Source organism: Belonocnema kinseyi, chromosome 10 (genome assembly GCF_010883055.1).
Source record: "Belonocnema kinseyi isolate 2016_QV_RU_SX_M_011 chromosome 10, B_treatae_v1, whole genome shotgun sequence".
NCBI classification, from domain to species: Eukaryota; Metazoa; Arthropoda; class Insecta; order Hymenoptera; family Cynipidae; genus Belonocnema; species Belonocnema kinseyi.
The window spans coordinates 102523086-102529541 of NC_046666.1; the positions used below are offsets into that span (position 1 = coordinate 102523086).

Sequence of the window (6456 nt, forward strand, 5' to 3'; positions counted from 1 at the left end):
AAGCAGGAGTTGGATTACTGCACATTATTACTTTTAAACAGTCATGGTAGTCAGTCAATTCTATACTGGAGTCGACAGGTAGATGCTTAATATCAATAGCATTTAACATCAGATGCACATTTTCGTGATATATACACACGCAAACCGTATGTGAGCCACTCCCTCTAGCCAAAACACAATGTCGTGGTCTGAGTTGTGCAAACTTCGAAAATCCGATTACAGTATTTTCGTTTTCCACTTTGAAACGATTGAATGTGAGTAATACAAAAAAATAAAATACTTGAAAACTGTTCCGCGGTATGCTGCCGCATAACGCCCGAGTGCGAGCGCGAGGACCCCCTCTACAACCGGCTCTGCAACTCAATGAATTTCAATTTGTCCATTTTCTTATTAGACATTTTCCATAGTAAAAAAGTCAAGCTTTCTTTTGAGACTATTTTAAAAAAAAAATTAGATGCCTAAATTGCGAAAAAAGTTAAATAAACAATTGATTTATTGAAAAAATTGTTTAAACAATTTTTTTTGTTAAAAATAATAAAATAAGATGAAAGCGTGTAAAAAGCACTTTCCAAAACCCTTATAAAAATTTTAAATCGCGTAATTAAAAAGGTAGTTACAGGCGTTTGAAACTACCCCTGCAGGCATTGGGGTTGATAATTCAACCCCCCCCCCTCACTTGGGGAGGGTTGGTAATCCTGGTCTATAAGTTTGTGGATTAACTACTGTTGGGTAGGCGAACATATTCCCAGAATTTATAGACAATCGAAAAACATGACTTTTTGAGTTGGGGCAGTTGAGGAATAATTCCCCATATACACTCTTAATAGCGTACAATGACAATTTTATTTACATATATACAAATAATCAATAATCATATACATTTTCACATTGCATCAACTTCCATGGGATCATAGGCTCTATATTTATATCCCCATGGAAGAGTATCTGTAGTACCAGGGAGCAGCATTCGTTTGTCATCATGCCAGCTGAGAGCAATCTTATCTTGGATGATGGTGTTATCACAATCAAAATAAGTATTTTCAATCATTAGCAGGTGAATTGTAGGACATTTTGATATTTCACTGCTTATATAAAGGGGGACAATCTCATCCGTTTTCGTATTTTCCTCATATTCTATACCATAAACATTTATACGCAATTTTTTCAAATTTTTTGATATCTTGAAAAGTGATGGAAAAGTTGATTCCATCACGTTTCAAGAGCGTATCGAAATGTGGGTAGGAAGAGATGCGATCCATGTTCTTGTCAACAGGGCAAAGAGTGGCCATTGCCGACCAGAGAAAACAGTAATCGTCACTGTTCCTAACATTTACAACCGCTTTTTTATCACTTATAAAATTAGGTAATCGCACAAAAGTTGATGAGCGTATTGCAAAAGGTGCGTATTTATATTAACATTTAAATTTATAATCTCTTTCAATCTCCAGCCAGATTTTTTTTGCTGGAATTCCTCTTCTTTAGTTAAAAGTTGCTCTCGAACCTTACTTTCAAACCTTTCATTTATTTCGGTTGCTTCTAAAATAAGTTCATTTTTAGTATTACAAATTTTTATTGATTCGATTTCCCTACACTCTTCTATAGCACTAAATTTTGCTGCAAGAATAACATTCGTTTTTAGGCCCACCCACAAAAGTTTTCAAAGCATTTTTTAGTCTATGTGTAATCATTGTTTTTGCATCCATGAAAAAATCATCTAAATCTTTATGTGTTAGATTTATAACCAAACCTGTTCTGACTCGACTTTTAAAAGCAGACTCCAGATCCTGCCATCTGATTCTATCTCCTTTCCTATCCAAACCTTCATTCACGCCAGCTCCACTCTTCTGAAATTTCTTGAATTTGCGGTTTTTGCATGTCAGTAGACCAATTTTTGACTGCAATTTATTTTTTTCTTCCAGAGAGACATGCTCCTTTCCTCGCCTCAGAATGGTGTTTAACCTCCTAATATCCTGTGTGCATTGATGTGTCCAGTAGGCGATTTCGGAAGTTGTTGCATTTTATTGCAGCACTTTATAGGCATCTTCATAAATTTGATTAAGTTTTCTGCAGTCCAGTGAGTCCATTTTGATTAATCACTCGATGGCTAGCAGAAAACTGGAAATAAATTTTTCCCTATGAAGTGACTGTCATACTCCAGAAATTTCACAAATAATATTTTCAACGAATCGCATTGAGTTTAAATTTGAAAGAAAATTGTAATTTAATTTTCTTTTAAATTTAAATAGTTTAATATTTGTAATATAGTTTAAATTTAAAAAACCATAGAAGGTGTACTATCCAATTTTTAAGAGACACCAGGTTTTCTATTTTCACTGCACAGGTGGAATATGTTGACGCTCGTAATAATTTTTTAAAAGAATGTTCGCAAAAGTTTTTTTTTATGATGAATTGTATAAAACACGAAAACAGTTCAATATCTCTGTATTAATTTTCACTTCACTTCAATTTTGTAGGCTTGTGTGTATTCAACAAATACTTAACGACAACTGAGGGAAATGTATGCAAAGCGCCCTTTTATAGATGCACATTTTCTATCCTTGTCTAGTAACATATCTCCCTCTTTGCCTAATTGTTCTAGAACCTTCTACATTATAACCCCAACACGTGCGGATATAATTTTTTAACATTGCAAAAATTTAATGCGTCATTAAAAATAACTATGAAGTTGTTTACGAAAAAAAATTGCGCAATAACATTTGATGATATCATTCATTCTAGAAAATTCAGTATAATAGAAAAAAAAATTTTAAGGCTGAATTAAATCATCCTCGATTCTCTATAGTCGAAGAGTAGTCTTAGTGGATGATTGAAAAAAATTTCAAATATTTTATTATATTAATTTGTTGCATTTTTTAAATTTTATTTTAAATCTCTAATATATAAAAGGTAAAAAACTGACCTTTCCAAATGAGAACTGAAAAGCGAGCATATATCTGTGGATAAAAAAGGCATCCGACCTTAGCTCGAATATCATTGCATCATATAAGAAGCGATAAGCGCCGGGCAGTGTACTCTTGGTATTTACTAAACGTCCATGAAAGGTCTCGAATTAAATTCAAGCAGTCTATAATCTCTCTCTCGAGTCTTGAAATTTTTTTCATTATCTTGTTACATATACCTCGCCCAGAGGTGGACGGACCTAGTATATGAAAAAGAATGAATACGAAAGCGAACGTTTGCGAGCTGTAGGAAGAAGTGAGCTCTCTGTAGAACGATAGCATAGGATAATGAAATGTGTGCAGCCTCAGGCTGCCAATGTATGAATGCTTCTGCGAGTTTAAACGTGTGTGGCTGTTATCTCTGGTCCTCGCTCGCTACTTGATACCAGAATAAAGCGACAAGCATCCCTGAGTATATGACTTACTATAAGAAATGCTTTTTTTATTCCTTTCTTACCTTCGATTAACTTTATAGATATACTTTTTTAATTCTAATTTTTTTTTTCAAGATTCTAGACTGCAGAAGAATGTTTTTCACAGGCAGGTGTTCTTAGTTAAAGTATCATCTATCAGGAATTTTCAAATCAAATTAATAAGCAAAACAGGATGCAATGCATAACCCTCATATCAAATTTCATCTGTCCGCCGGACTCATTTTTTTAATTTTCATAAAAAATAGCTGGTTTTGCCAACTTGTTTTTTTAGGCCTTAAAAAAGTGGGCCAAAGCAGAATCCAATCTGATCAATTTTTCAAAAATTATCGTGCCTACAGAATACAGAATACAGACTACAGGCAGGCAGATGGACATACAGACAGACAAACACCTTCGTAAAAATCGATTTTTCTGACTCAGTGGGTCCCAAAACGTGGAGATTGGATGAAAACCGAGAAAGTCAAATTTTGCATAAAACCAATACGTATCGTTACTTGAGCAAAATTCTCCAGAATCCTCGGAAATTTCTCAAATCTCTTACGATTTTTAGATTTTCAAAAACATTTTAAAATTATTCATATTTCAGTAGATAGGTAGGGCGTGGTTCTGGACACAAATTTTCCGTAAGATTAGAAAACTTGCAGCTAGAGCGCAGAAGGCTGTGAGATGGATTTCGCTGCTTGTTTTTACGTACAAATCACAGTGTTGTATCCAGTTCTCACTATCTATATTGAAAATCAATACTTGAATCCGAGAATGGAAATTTTTGTCAACCAAAAATATGAAACAGGATATGATATCTGACTTCACAGTATCAAGTGAGGGTCGGCGAATTCAAAGCTTCTCGGAAATTCCATAAATCATATGTCACCTTGTCACATTAAAAGACTCATTTCACACCATACGTTTATCAATTCCCTCTTGCTTGCTAAAATCAATGACCCTGAAAAGTCTTCTAGAAGCTTCCTAGGTCAACCACCTCACCAAATTTTTACGTGTACCCTCAAAAATATTTACCCCTACTTATCAATTATGATAAATCTCTCTTGTACACTAAACATATGTAACGTCAGCTCAATTAAGTAAGCGGTTAAAAATGTATTTTTTAACTTTCATGCTAATTATTACATCATATAGCCAAATACTACGTAAAAGTTTCTAGTAATTTGGTAGAGAGGGCAAGATCTATAAGAAGAGGCCAGTTCTGTTCTTTCTTCAGTTTCTTGCCAGATGCTAGATTGTGAAGAAGAAAATAAGCAAGAGCTAAAAAGTCGCTTAAATGGATTCCTGAAAACATTCAAGAACTGACAGACCTAGAAGTTAAAAAAGGATATGTAGTCACAGAATTAAGAAAGCTGAAACAAAATATTGAATCTGAATGCTCGTAATCATCGAAAATAAATGATCCGTTTTTCCATCTCAAAAAATAGTAAAACTGTTTCAAGAGGATGAAAACCTGTTCATGAAAATTAAGAAAACCTTTGAAGATCAAGACCGTCAAATAGTGTATTTGGGTGGACGCTTCAATTTTATCGAATTTATTGAGAAAAACAATAAATAAAGTGTGCTGTTTTAAAAATTATCACTCGAAATCAGATGCAACAAGCATCCATATACAATCTGAATTTTTCATTCACAACAAAAATTATCGTCGGTGCTGAATTTAAAAAAAGACGGAAAGCTCGCCTCATAAGTGAAACTGCTTGTCAGTCAACTTTATGCAAGTAAAACCCTGAATCTTGAAGAGTGAAAATTATTTAATAGTTACTTCAACCTCATGACACTGTTCTTTGATAGCTAGGAGAAGCAACAATGCATTTTCTGTGGAAAATTCCATATACACATGGCTATATCTTTTCGAGATTATATAGTGGCTTTGGAGCAAATTCAAGAAACACAAAAGTATTATCCGTTTGTACTACAAGAAACAACGTTGGCTGTTTTTCAGCAAGTCTGTCTCTGTATCGTCCGACATCTTATGTGAAAAGTGTCAAGTCTTATATATAAAAAATTATATGAGTTTAAAGACTAAGGAAATAAAAAACTTATATTTACTAATGGATTGCAATTTGAAAGTCTGCTTCTTCAACTGATTACTTTTTATAATCAGAATCTGTATGAAGAGGTGATTGAGAAATTGCCAGAACTCAAATGTGTGAATGGTACCTTTATACATTAAAATTTCATGCATATTATTAGTAACAAAATCTGAATGAAAATATATTTAAAACCGAATTCACCTTCTTTTTTTATTTACTAGATTAAGAGTAGCTAGATGTGTAAGTAAAAAGAATTGTTTGACAATATGTTTTTTGAGTACTTTTTCCGCAAGATAAATGTCTAAATTTCCAACTCTACCCAGTTCTTGTTAATAAAAACTACCTGCAAAAACTTTACCCTGATAATGTTCAAGCATATACGTCATTGCTTTGGTATTCTTAACATGATTTATAGTAAAAATCTCAGTTGTCCAATTGGGCGTTGTAGCCTTTCTCAAAAACGTACTTGAATTTACTTACACGTATTTTATCACCAACTTCAAATTTAGCTTGCTCAACTGTTTGTTTCACATTATTATTTTTGTTTACATTAAACAACCATGTTTTCTCTTTTTTTCGTAACATCTTTTGCTTTAATTCTAATAGTCTAAATCGCTCGCAAATTCATGCTTTCAATTTATTAAATATTTAGTACAAATTTATCTTATATCGCTTCATAAGATTTTCAAAATGCGAGTTGTAAAATTCTTTACCTCTATCAACATGTACATTTTTTGGTACGCGTCCTTTGTGAAGTATAGATTTCATGGCTGCAGCTACATCTTCACCGTTCTTGGATTTAGCGGGAATAGCCCGAGCAAATATTGAAAATATGACAATTACGGTTAAGATGTACTTGTATCCTTTGTTTACTCTTTAATACGGCTGCATTTCAACAAGATCAGCTTGCCAGATCTCAGTCTCTTCAGTCTGTCTTCTACTTGACTAATGAGCTCTGAATTTCGATACAACAGGGTTTTAATTGATTCAGCATCAATTTTCACATTTTTAAAAAGTATTATT

At 33.3% G+C, this 6456-nt stretch overlaps 1 protein-coding gene across 2 annotated transcripts in view; it reads left to right on the top strand.

The window, feature by feature from the left end:
- Positions 1-6456, top strand: part of LOC117182322 — a 305836-nt gene that overhangs the window by 105782 nt on the left and 193598 nt on the right. The window lies entirely within an intron of this gene.